This window comes from Balaenoptera borealis, assembly GCF_965194805.1.
Source record: "Balaenoptera borealis genome assembly, chromosome: 15".
Taxonomy (NCBI): Eukaryota; Metazoa; Chordata; class Mammalia; order Artiodactyla; family Balaenopteridae; genus Balaenoptera; species Balaenoptera borealis.
The window spans coordinates 2,824,691-2,838,774 of NC_138871.1; the positions used below are offsets into that span (position 1 = coordinate 2,824,691).

General features: G+C 46.8%; 1 long non-coding RNA gene across 1 annotated transcript in view; it reads left to right on the forward strand.

Annotated features, from left to right (window-relative positions):
- The window catches only part of LOC309612134, a 102,039-nt gene extending 88,417 nt beyond the window's left edge, over positions 1-13,622 (forward strand). Inside the window, exon 3 of the long non-coding RNA XR_014235001.1 lies at positions 10,095-13,622. This is a non-coding gene — a long non-coding RNA (uncharacterized lncRNA). The remainder of the gene's footprint in view (positions 1-10,094) is intronic.
- The last annotated feature ends 462 nt before the right edge of the window (positions 13,623-14,084 follow it).

Here is a 14,084-nt window from a genome sequence, read left to right on the forward strand (position 1 = left end):
ACACGATGAATCCCCAGAGTCCCGGTAGCCGAGATTTCTTTTATCTCTAAAGAGGTTTCATTTCACTCTGCAGCGTGGAAACTGCTCCTGGCTCCCTTCACTGGTCCTTTTTAATAGGCATAGCAAAAGATAAAATGGTTTGAAACATGAAAACTCTGGTTTCAAAACAGAGGGTATGAAGAGGCTGGTTGAAAGCCCCATTTGGGTGTGTCCCGTCTGCGTCCAGCTTTCTGATCCTGGATGTGTCCGGGCAAGGGGGAGGTCGCAGGGGTGGAGAAGGTGGGGAGAGAGCGAGAGGGCGTGCCAGAGACCCCCAGCCACTGGTCCTGCTGCCCCAAATTGATCCTGATGGACTTTTCCTGGCGACCATCCACAGCCCGTCAGCAGGCGTCTGGCTGCAGAGCCTCAGCCTGGGAGGGATTAATGCCTGACTCCATTTCCACTCATGAGTAATGTATTAAAATTTTGTAGCTAATAAATTCTTCATCTGAGAGGCTCCAGGTTACTTCTGACTTACACGGCGACCTGGTTAATGTCACACCAGCCTGTGCTGGGTTCCCAAGGCTTCTGCACGCAGCCAGCCGGACTGCCAACTCCCTCTTCCTGTGACCACCGGTTAGTTCCTGCATAAATGCAGAAGCACACGCCTCTTCAGACAATTAAATCACACCAAACTGCCGGGGGACTTAGACCTGCGAGGGTTATGTGAGCGGTCCCCCTCCCCGGCTAAGTATTATTGACAAATCCATCAAGGGCAGTGATGCATTGGTTTCCACCCTACCTAGAAGGACACTGGGGCAGCGGTGACATGCTGTCACCGTGGTAACTGCGGCTGAAGTGAACAGCCTGTTAGGACGGGTGACCTCTGTTGGCAGTGAGCCTAGAGGTGTCGCACTCGCCTGACTGCCATGTCGTGGGGACTCCAAGGAGAAGCCCGGTGCCCTCCGATTGATTCATTAGGCCCTGAACGTATCGATCGCTCCAATTTGCAGGAATTTATTATATTGATATTGGACTGATTAACATTTTGTGCCAGACTGGTTCGGTATGCACTTGTAACAGCTTTTAATGATTAATTGACTTTTATGATTCCATCTCAGGGCTGTCAGTGAGCTGTGAACTGTGGCAGGCTCGCTGCTGGGCTCTCTCTCAAGTGGCACGGGGCAGTGATTGAAGACCTGGGAAATTAGTGTCCTTGCTGTCTCATTTTACGAAAGATAAATGCTATGACATTTCACGCAGACCTTAATTTCGAACAGAACTAAGCAGATCATTTTGCAATTTGATCCTAAACAGGTAAACAGCACAACTTGTTTAGCATTTTACAAGTTAAGCACGCAGAAAACAGAGGCAGTCAATGGGAAGCCCGCAGAAGGTAAAATGAAACAATATGGGCTGGACCGCGCAGCATTTTAATAATCACGTACTATGTGACAGTCAACATCAGAGCCCATTTTTCAGCCCAGAATATACTGCTCTCATTCACTCGGTGCTGAGCCCAGGCTGCACCATTTGGCAGAAGCTGAAAAGTTAGCATTTACCTTCCCGGCTGCAGGCAGCCCTGCAACATCGCCTGGTGAGTCGAGGAAAACACATTGACTGATTTGCCACAAAAGTAAATAGCAGAGGAAGGGACGGGCTCTCGTTTAATACGTGCCCCTGACATGGAATAAAGGGAATATCACACTCAGCGCGGTTTATGTGGTGCCTGAAACAACTGTAAACATTATGAAAAGACAGCGGGAGAAGACGAGAATTTATTGTGTTCTCGAAAGACGGCGAGAGAGGGGCACGCGGGCTGGGGCTGCCAGCACACGGCTTCCCGCATTCATATTTAAAGCATATTTCCTTTCTTTCATTTTAATTAAAAGACTTAAGTTAGGGAGAAACTGTCTAAACATCATGTCAAATTATTCATGTTTGTACATATAAGGAATGAAATGAAATGGTTCTCCCGTGCACGGCTCTTTCTTCTTTCCCCGTTCCGGATTTTTCTATCACGTGACGTACAGAGTAAGGACACCTTTTTTTTGATGTGCAGTTGTCAGTTGCTAAGGTGGAACCCAACGTATGCATATACATATTTTATGGCTCTAGTCTGAGATACACGCAAACCGTAGCATCTTTATTTTCTCCAGGCCCCCCACTGGTGCCAAGCACGGGGGTCACGGAGTCAGGTGCCCCAAAGACACCAGAAACTCCATCTTGTTGCCTCGCTCATTTCTGACAAAGGCTTCTTCCTCGGCTTGTAGACAAACCACCCTAATCTCGTTTCCACTTGTGGATAGAACGACGGCTTTGTTTTTGTGATTCCTTTATCCGGCGGAAAGCAGAGCTCGCTCGGCATCTTGATCTGTGTGTATTTACGCATGCACATACACAGGCGGTCTCTGAATGTATGTAGGTCACCTGCGTGGTCCGCAGCGCCTTCACCTGACTCTCCCAAATTCTAAGGCTTGCTCGGCATTGGTTGCCGTCGGCAGCACCTCAGTCGCCCCTCTCGGCGCACAGAGTATAGAGGAGGTGAGAGCGCTGGAAACCCTCAACGCGCCTCTCTCCTGTTTGGAAATTGAGAAAGCAGAAACATAATTGCTTTTGTTGGATCACAATCCTGAATAGCAAAAGACGTTTGAAACATCTGCCCTTCCTTTGATTGGCTTTACATCTTCTCTCTTTTTGGCTACTGTTCATTATTCTGCATTTTATTCATTACCGAGAAATGCTTTGCAAGCCAATATTTTCATATGCTGAAGGCTGACTTGGATTCAGGGTATTTAATCTGATCCAGCCCCACACAAACCCGTAATAGACTATGACACACCACACATAGATAAATTCTATAGAGAGAGCTGGGTTTCATGCCCAAGGATCTGATTCTCTCCATTGTGCCAGAAATACCAGATCCCCAGGCACGGAGGAGGGAAATGGGTTTCTCTCCAGTTTCTCCCTTTTATTGGAAAGGGGAAAGGGAAGAACCTGGCCCCATCTGGAAGCCTGTCCTGGGTTCATGCTGCAAGGCTGCAGCAGAGTTTCCCCTATGTTTGTAAATACACAGGCACCCAGGCACACACACCGATACCTCAGACCCATCAACTGTATGTCAATTCTCTGCCATCGTGGGGGGGGGGAGTCCATCCTTTTGGTGTCTCATCAGCATCATATGGTCTCAAATTAGAATTCAGATTTCTTAACTTGCTCAGAACCATTGGTTTCCTCTCACCTGCATTTGTTCAGCAAGGAGAATTTTCAGGAGTCACTGAATACTCTCTCGCCTCTTTCCTTCCAATCACTAATCGAATAGCTTTCTGTATCTATTTTATCTTCTGGTTCTGCTGTCAGATACCTGTCACACTATTAGCAGGAATTCCATGAAAAATTTAACAGGAAAAAAAGTGTTGATTCCCCCGAGTGGACGACTGGAATACATTCTCTCCTTATCCCGTTGTTATTACCCTTCAAAATGCTTGCCTTTTAGTGAGCATTTTAACTCAGGCAGAGAAAGGTACAGAAAGTGTGGGAAATGATCTTATTCTAATACTTTAGGAAAATGTTCGAAAGTTCAAGTAGAAAAAAATCAATATTTTGGGGGACTTCCCTGGTGGTCCAGTGGTTAAGACTCTGCGTTTCCAATGCAGGGGGCGTGGGTTAGACCCCTGGTTGGGGAATTAAGATCCCACATGCCGAGCGGCGTGGCCAAAAAAAAATATTTTTTTATCTGTACGTTTTATTAGTAAGATCTACCTAAAGAACCACTGTGGCATACTTTATTTTATAGTCATTAATATGACAACAATCTGTATTAGATTACTTATATGTAATAGAAATGCTAGTATCAACTATTTTATATTTTTGATACTAGACTTTCTACTATAGATTGAAATTTTTTTTTTTTGGTTGCGTTGGGTGTTTGTTGCTGCACACAGACTTTGTCTAGTTGTGGTGAGTGGGGGCTACTCTTCGTTGCTGTGAGCAGGCTTCTCATTGCAGTGACTTCTCTTGCTGCGGAGCACGGGCTCTAGAGGCAAGGGCTTCAGTAGTTGCGGCGTGTGGGCTCAGTAGCTGTGGCTCGTGGGTTCTAGAGCGCAGGCTCAGTAGTTGTGGTGCACGGGCTTAGTTGCTCCGTGGCATGTGGGATCTTCCTGGACCAGGGATGGAACCTGTGTCCCCTGCATTGGCAGGCAGATTCTTAACCACTGTGCGACCAGGGAAGTCCCTATAGATTGAAATTTTACTTAACGATTACTGCCTTTAAAATTGAAGGTGTAATCCATCACAATGGTATGATTTATTATTTTATAAGCATATTTGTATGTCTCTGATCTAAACAACATCTCCAGTAACAGGTGCATGTATAAATATATTTTCATTCAGTGTCTAAGTCTGGCTGCTCTAACAGAATGTCATAAACTGGGGTGGGGGGCAGTGCTTATAAACAACAGAAATTCATTTCTGACAGGAGGCTGGAGGTTGGCAATCAAGGTGACAGCATGGTTGGGGTCCGGTGAGGACCCTCTACTGGGTTGCAGCTGGCGAACCTCCTGCTGTGTTCATACTTGGTGGAAAGAATGGAGACTAACTCTCTGTCCTCTTCCTAGGAGGGCACTAATCCCCTTTGTGAGGGCTCCACCCTCACCACCTAATCACCTCCCAAAGGCTCCACCTCCAAATACCATCACATTGGGGAATAAATTTTCAACGTATGAATAGGAGGGTTGGGATACAACCATTCCATCCAAAACGTAGGAAAACACACATTTTCTCGGATATTTCAGTAGCCACATGACTCAGAGTTTTAAACCTCACCACTTTTAGCTCTTCACCTATCTTCTTAAGGCCTCAGAAAGGAAGCTTTTATTGGCCTCCATGTTTCGTCTTTGAAGGGACACAGATGTCAGTTAACATCCAGTGTTTCCAAATATCTAAGCATTGGCTGAAACGCATTCAAAACATCTGGTTTGAGGTGGTACCTCACTTTTATCTCAATGTTTCAGCAGAGTACAGACAAAAGGACCAACTTCCGAGTCACTGCTGCCTGATCCTCTATTTTTTTCTAGAGCCTGAGACCACGGGGCACGTGGATTCCCTCCGTGGTTGGCAGGGCCAGGCTGGCCGGGCTCTGGGTGGGTTCTGGCCTTTCAGGGGGAGTGGAGGGTCTCTCTCCACTGTGTGGGCTGTGAACTGACTGGCTTGCTGGCTGTATGGGGGTGGCTCCCCTGTCCTTCTCCCGGTTCCAAGGTAGAAGCAGGTGAGCAAAGGGGAAATGGAGAAGCTCTTCTTTCTCTCTCCCAGGTGCTTTCTACCAAAATGAATCATTCCTGGGCACCTGCCGGGTCTGGGAGCAGAGGCCCAGCTCCCCAGTGCTGGGTGGAGGGGCCCCAGCAGCTTCTGTGGGAACAGAGGCTCAGAGTGGCAGAGGGTCTGGCCTTTCACCCTGACTCTTATCAGCAGCGGGATCCTAGGCGGGCCCCGTTCCCTCGCTGGCATCCTTCTCTTCAGCCCTAAGTGACGTCCTTTCCACAGTGCTCTGCAGACTTGCTGTCCCACTGTTGCTCTGGTGGTTAGCTCTCACCTCCACCTCTGCCTCAGTGTCACCTGAAGTTTCTGATCCACATGCTCTGGGATTTTAATGGCGAGCTTGTGAGGAGGAAGGAGGAAATAGGGATATTTAGGGCGGGGACACAGAAGCCCACTCTAGATGTAAGGCTGGCCCTAAAGAAAGGTGACCCACAGAGGCCAAGATACCTGACACCCAGTTGCACTCTGGGCTCACACCCACCAAGGGTCTAGCCCAGGGCTGGTCCAGGTGCTGGATTCCAAGGGCAGTGCCTGTAGTCAGCGTGACCGCATCACAATTCCGCCCAGGTCCATCTTAGTGGAAACAGGCCTCCTTCCAGGAGATTCCAGGCACAGAGCAGTGTACAGGCCTCACCCAGGTCTAAGGAAGGGTGAGATGGAGAGCAGAGTCCCAGCGGAGGGGCCGGGCAGGAAGCTGGCACTGGCTAGGTCTCCACTGTAAACCAGGCTCTGGGCCAGGCGATTCACAAACAATCTCAGTGTGTCCCAGGCTGTGCTTCTTGTGTCCCTGATGGCTGAGGTTGTGAGGTGATTTCAAAAAATTAAGCAAAGTATATTCAATACAAAGTGTGGGGGGGGAATGATGCAGGGATCCTTCAGTTGACTGCACTTGGAGAGACTCGGCATTGTCTCATGTCATCTTCATCACAAGCTGCTGGGGTCTCAGGGTCTTTGACTTAGGATCATACGGGGCCCTTAGTCCAGCTGGAATCGGACCTGGTCTGGCCCCAAACCTTTGGGCCATGCTGTGCTGCCCAGGCCGTGCCCCAGCCTGGGAAGAACACGTAGGTGTGGAGGGTGTGCAGGTGACAGGGACCGGCAGTCCAGCCAGAGGCAGGGCTGAGGCAGCAGGTGAATTCAGGGCCCCCCCTCCCCAGCCAGGTCGGGGCCTAACCTGCATGGGACACAGGAAGCCTGGGAGACATACAGCCTGAGGTCACTGAGGTTCAGCTAACCCCCCGCAAGCACCTCACACTCATTCCCGCCTTACTCTCGGACACTGGCCTCTGCTTCTGGGTCCCCTGCTGCCCAGGCCTCCTGAGCTGACTGTCCATCTACCAAGCCCCTCTCCCTGAACATCCGCCCCAGCGATCACCTGCCAGAATACACTCAGCTGCCCACCTGAGGGTCAGGGCCGCCCCCCGGAGACTATTCCTAGAGAGGCATCCGTACTCCCCAGGACCACCTGGTCTTCAGCCCAGTGTCCTGGACCGGAGGCTTTACTGCCTGATGATGCCCGTCTCATACAGTAAACCTGATGTGGTTACAAAAATGCTCAAAACCCCCAGATGGACAAGCTTTCTCTCCAATGTGTTTATCCACTGGAACAACCTTTACCTCTGAGGTTAAAAGAAGCGCTGGGCATAGGAAGTGGCAGGTAACATAAACAGAGGTGGGAGCAGGGTGGCAGACTTTCTCATGCGTGGTTGTTTGTCTCCTGTGGCTCTGCTGTTTCACCCTGTGTTTGGATATCTGGGCATGGATTCTTCAAATTGCATGTTAATTACCTCATTTGTGACTTCTGTAGTATCAGACGTTTTCAGGAAACATTAGTTATAATTTCCAGATTAATAAAACTGGAGACAAAGTTGACCCAGTGGACATAATTTACTGTACTTTTCAGAAAGCTTCTGATAAGGCCGTTCATGAAAGGAAAATAAACAACCATACGGTAGAGAGTAAAATCCTATAAATTACAGCATCTGAAAGAGCCGAACCTGGTGAAGAGATTCACGGAGACCTGGATGTGTCATGTTGTTTATCCAAAATACGTGGGCAAATGGAAGGGAAGAAATTTAAAAAAATGATAACCCTTGAGTTTCCATCAAGTCTGTTTGGCTCTGAAATGGTCAGACTGTAGAGAAACAGACAGAACAGGGCCTCTGAAATGCAGCTGCTGGTGAAAGAAGGAAGATGCTTTAGGGCTGGGCCGGGAGGAATAGCCACAGTCTGGGCCGCTAGGTCTCATTGACTGGGATTTTTTGGTCAAGCTCTAGATAAAACCCCTCAGGCAATCAGCACGTTTAGGGAGAAAGGTGAGCACGTGCCCGGAAAAAAGAAAACCCCAAGCCCACCAATGGACCCAGCGGCCCTGGGGGAGACCTGGGAGCCCCCGGGTTCTGCTCCTTCACACACCTGTGGGGGGGTAGGGCTGGGGGTGTGAGGCCGGGCCTCCAGGACCACACGGGGTGAGGCCGAGCCTCCAGGACCACACGGGGTAAAGCCGGCTTCCCCCCAGCCTTCCAAGGGGGTCCTTTTGTCTCTGTAGATGTTACAGACACTCTGTTTTTCACTGAAATGGCCAGATGCTCTCCTGAAAAGAACCCTTATTGTCTATCTGTCTGTTAATTCTGTCCCAAAGAGCACAGCCCAGCTCCCCAGCAGGTTCCTTGGGGTCCCCATGTCAGGAGCTTCTGGATTGACCGAGGTGGACGAACGCGCTGCCCTTGCCCCCGACAGATGCAGACAGAGCGGGGGTGTGGGGACAACGCAGGATGCAGGCGAGGAGGAGGGGACCTGCCACCCATCACGGGCTGTGTGACCAGGGAACTCACCGGAACTCACAGGCCTGAGTTTTCACCTGTAAGTGGAAATTCTTGGACCATGTATCTCACAAGAAAAAAATAAATGAGCCCTTTCATAGAAGTGTACAAAAGAAGTTTGAAAAGTTAAATCGTTAGTTGAAAGCCGTGTGACAGTATGATAAATGCAGAGGAGGACGATTCCGTGTAGAATGATTAATTTACTAATAATGCTGAACATTTATTGAGTGATTGCTGTGTGCTAGGTATTGCTCACCGGCTGTACACATCCGATCTCCTGTGATCCCCACGGAAACTTCTACAAAACCACATTGGACTCACAGGATAATGAGGCATAGAGAGGCTGAGAGACGGGCTCCAGGCCATGGAGCTAATTGCCAGGAAGAGAATTTCCACTTGGACAGTCAGTTTCTGGAGCCACCACGTGACCCACCATCTTCCGCAACAACCATTTAGCATAATCATTATGCTAATACCTATAGCCCTATCATTTCATATGATATATTTTACGTTGTATATATAACTATGCCATAAGAGCTAACATTATCTAAGCATTGTTAATGTAATTCCTTGGTGCAAATTCCTTCCCGGGCACTACATCTTTCAATCTTCATTCAATCTGTGAACTGTCATCCTCACGGAAAGCTGTGCAGACCGTCTGTAGGGACAATTTTGTTCCAAGATATTTCTTTCCTTAAGCAGGAGGTCAGCTACTGCCCTCTGTGGATTACCCAGAGACCGCTCCACCCCATGCATGGTCTCAGCCCAGCAGCTCTGTTCTGGGCTTGCTCCATTTTCCCTATGGTCCAAAGACCAACCCAATCAAAAAAAAAGGGCAGAAGACCTAAATAGACATTTCTCCAAGGAAGACATACAGATGGCCAAGAGGCACATGAAAAGATGCTCAACATCACTAATTATTAGAGAAATGCAAATCAAAACTACAATGAGGTATCAGCTACCTCACACCAGTCAGAATGGCCATCATCAAAAAATCCACAAACAACAAATGCTGGAGAGGGTGTGGAGAAAGGGAACCTTCCTACACTGTTGGTGGGAATGTAAATTGATACAGTCACTATGGAGAGCAGTATGCAGGTTCCTTAAAAAACTAAAAATAGACTTACCATATGATCCAGCAATCCCACTACTGGGCATATACCCAGAGAAAACCATAATTCAAAAAGACACACGCACCCCCAATGTTCATTGCAGCACTGTTTACAATAGCCAAGACATGGAAGCAAGCTAAATGTCCATCGACAGAGGAATGGATAAAGAAGATGTGGTACATATATACAATGGAATATTACCCAGCCATTAAAAAGAATGGAATAATGCCATTTGCAGCAACATGGGTGGACCTGGAGATTATCATGCTAAGTGAAGTAAACCAGACAGAGAAAGACAAATATCATATGCTATCACTCATATGTGGAATCTAAAAAAAAAATGATACAAATGAACTTATTTCCAAAACAGAAACAGATTCATAGACTTCGAAAACTAACTTATGGTTACCAAAGGGAGAAGGGATGGAGAAGGGATAAATTAGGAGTTTGGGATTAACATATACACACTACTATATATAAAATAGATAACCAACAAGGACCTACTGTATAGCACAGGGAACTCTGCTCAATACTCTGTAACAACCTAAGTGGGAAAAGAATTTTAAAGAGAATAGATACATGTATATGTATAACTGAACCAAGTTGCTGTACATCTGAAACTAACACACTGTTGTTAATCAACTATAATCCAATATAAAATAAAAATTAAACAAACATACAGACAAACAAAAAACAAAGATCTGATCTGAACAGCTCTCTCCTCAGGGTGTTGGCCTAGCTTTTTCAGGGTAAAATGAGACCCAGTGAGTGCAAGGCCATACCACCGATGACCGACCTACCCCTGGGGATCATAATCTTTTTAAGGGTGTTCTAATTCCTCTTTGCCCACCTGTGTTTATTTCAGCTCCAGAAAGCAAGGGTGAGCCTGGGATCACTGAGTGACGCCAAGGGTCCTGACATTCAACCTTCACGCTAAGGCACGTGTAAGTAGTGTATACATTGTCCATTGTCTATAAAACCTAATTCTTTGGAGACAACCACTCCTTACGCGTTTGGAGTTTTCTGTGACTAAGCGAATCATTCTAATTGAATGAAATAGCATTAGTGTTGATGACCTGAATCTGATCGTGGCATGAAGTTTACACGTGCAGGTAAACCTCTCAAAGAAGCCTGTCCTCTTTGACCTTCATCACCCACCTGCCCTCGTATCAGGCTAAAGCTTGAGTCTCTGGGTTGGCTGAATCTTCACCACCTAGATTACTAAGTGCTCAGGTGACTTGAAATGCTCACAAGCGGCAGCTCCTCTAATTCTGCCCCCAACCAGAGGAAGGGCCTGGGGAGGCATTTTGGGTGTCAAGTGGCGTTCTCGGTGCCCGGGGAGGTGAGCAGATGTTTCTAAATTCTCGCCTCTCTCAGGGCGGCTGTCTTCACCATCAGACTTGACAGTGAAAAAATGATGGAGTTAGAATATTGAATGTATGGCTCACTCCCCCGGTCCTGCCATCCTGTAGGTGCAGAGTCCATGGCCCAGATCCCAGGGATCCCAGGGAAAGCTCAGGCCTCCTTCACAGCCCCTGGGCCCAGGCTCACGACCTCAGCGGGTTTGCTTTGAGCTCAAGTGTATACCAGAGTCGCCTGATAGGAAAATTTTGCTGGTGATGTTTTTCTCTTTATTCCTCAGGAAGGCTGTGTTCTTCATGAACAATGTGCATGATGTGCTTTAGACTGTGTCTAAATGATGTATTTCTCCAACCCCAAAGTGAAACATTTAGATGGTTTGTACCATATTTTGATATATTTAGAAACAGCTGGTTGATTGATTGAATTTTTAATTTTTCACAGAAATGTTTGATGTTGGGGAGACTGTGCCCTTTAAGTCCTCTGAGGACAGAAAAGATTTGTATGAACTTTCTTTTTCCATAAATATTTTATATTTTGATGAATGACTCTGAGCAGAAACTCCATGATGGCTGAGACAACCTTGTCCCACACGCCAACTAAAGGTTCATTTCCGTCACTATGGAGAACAGTACAGAGGTTCCTTAAAAAACTAAAAATAGAATTACCATATGACCCAGCAATCCCACTAGTGGGCATATACCCTGAGAAAACCATAATTCAAAAAGATACATGCACCCCAGTGTTTACTGCAGCACTATTTACAATAGCCAGGTCATGGAAGCAGCCTAAATGCCCATCAACAGATGAACGGATAAAGAAGATGTGGTACATATATACAATGGAATATTACTCAGCCTTAAAAAGGAACGAAATTGGGTCATTTGTAGAGACGTGGATGGACCTAGAGACTGTCATACAGAGTGAAGTAAGTCGGAAAGAGAAAAACAAATATCATATATTAACGCATATATGTGGAATATGAAAAAAATGGTACAGATGAACTGGTTTGCAAGGCAGAAATGGAGACACAGATGTAGAGAACAGATGCATGGACACCAAGGGGGAAGGGGGGTTGGGATGAATTGGGAGATTGGGATTGACATATATACATTAATATGTATAAAATAGATAACTAATGACAACCTGCTGTAGAGCACAGCGAACTCCACTTTGTTGTACAGTAGAAACTAACACAACATTGTAAAACAACTATACCCCAATTAAACAAAAAAAGCTTCATTTCCCAAAGTCATGGCGCCCACCCCTACTTTGGGAGTCTGTCCCTAAGTCCTTCAGAATTCAGTTGTCATCAACTCTTCTATCCCACTTTGGAATTGGTTTTCAAACTCATCTGTGACCATTCGCTGCCATAATTTTTTTTTAAGATTTTTTTTTGATGTGGACCATTTTTAAAGTCTTTGTTGAATTTGTTACAATATTGCTTCTGTTTTATGTTTTGGTTTTTTGGCCCCGCGGCATGTGGGATCTTAGCTCCCCGACCAGGGATAGAACCTGCAACCCTCTGCATTGGAAGGTGAAGTCTTAACTACTGGACCACCAGGGAAGTCCCTGCTGCCATAATTTTAAATAAGCAAGCCTGAATATTCTGTCAAAATGCTTCAGTCCCCTGAGCTGCAAAAAGTAGGCCATTACTGATGTTCATGCCTTGCACATAATAGACGCCCAATATTTATTCATTAGGTACATATTCGATCAATATTACATACGTATTAATTTTTAATATACGAAAATATTAACATATACTGTGTTATATAGTAAAATAATATTCATGTAAATTAATATATATTTAATAATATAAAATATAATATATTAAATGGAATTGAATGTATCCCTCAGGGCTAGTTAGCTACGGAGAATTAAAACGATTCTAATATCTACAAGACCCTGGATGGGCAGGAACTAATATTTACTGAATACGAAGTAGGTACCAAATGCTTCGCAAATGATCTCAATTTGATGTTCACAAAAACCCAGAGGGTACAGCCTACTTTCTCCAGCTTCCAGGTAGGGACACAGAAGTTTCAGAGAGGTGGAGGAACTCCCTCAAGGCTGCGCAGCTCACAGCTGCAGGAGCCTGAACGTTCCCAGCCAGTCCGGCTCCAGAGCCCACACCTTCATCCCCTTCGTGCCCCCTTGAAGCTGCTCTCTTAGTCCTCCCGCAGTCATTTCTGCCCGGCTCTGGAAATTCCACAGGCAGCTTGGCCGGATGGGGAAGCAGAGCCAGGCCTCGCCTCCTCAGCCCGTGATGGGTGGGATTCCTGGACCTCAGGCAGCTTGGGCACCTGGGCGTGGAGGGGCACATCAGATGGCCCCTCACACTTGTCGAGGCCCAGAAGGTTTGAAATGACGGGATCGGAACTTCTCAGAGTCATTGAAAAGCTCTGACTCGGGGCAGGAGACCCAGCACAGCCAGAGAGAGAAGAGAGAAGAACCCAGGCATCTTCCACTAGACGCCTGTGAGCTTAGAGAGAGTCGGGGCTGGTGGCACCGCTTCCTTCCCCGGGTGCTTGGTGTCACGTCCCCTCTCTCATCAGTCTCAGGCCGTTCCCGACACAGAGTTGGGCTGACGAGGTCCCTCTGATATCTGACTGTGGCCACGAGAGGAAAGGGCAGCAAGGAGAGTGATCCTTGGGGTGGGAGAGCACACGGGAGTCAGTCACCAGGAAAACATGCGGACGGGGTGCCCCTTGAAAGCCAGGTGCGTACCTGACCTAGGTGAGGAGGAAAGGTACCAACACGAACCAGCTCCCGACCACACCTAGGCAGGACCCCAGTCCAGTCGGTGACCTTCCTTGTGGATTCTGATAAGTCAGTGAGTAAAAAGAGAAACGATGATTCAATAATATATTTGCTATACATTAGGAGTATCTATTGATTAGACATGACAAACTTCTTCCTCACACTAAAGACTTAGGAGTTTTGCAAAAATTGAAAACGAATTCAATTTTGCAAGCATTACCCAGGCATTTGCTATATGTCACTAAAGACTTAGGAGTTTTGCAAAAATTGAAAACGAATTCAATTTTGCAAGCATTACCCAGGCATTTGCTATATGTCCTGCATGGTGCCAGGTAGAAATACCAAGGTGAGAAGGACAGTTACCTGCTGGGTGGTTGAACCACAGTGGTGGCCCTTTCGGTGTGGGTCCTGGGCTCAGAATCCTGGCTCATCTGAGAGCCTTATGGGAGGGTGGCAGGGGTCCACATGAGGAAAGGGTTCGGGCGTCGAAAGCACAGGCCCCAGGGACTAGCTATGAGGCCTCCACCAAGTCACCTGACTCCTCTGACCTTCACTCTTCTTATTTATAAAATATATAAATACTCTCTTTCTTTGCATGCACATTTGAGGATCCAACAAGATCATGGGTGGAAAACGTTCAGTAGCACAGTCTCTGGCTCTTAGCAGGTGCTATTGTTATTTTTAAAAATATTTATTTGTTTATTTATTATTTATTTCTTTTGGCTGCGCCAGG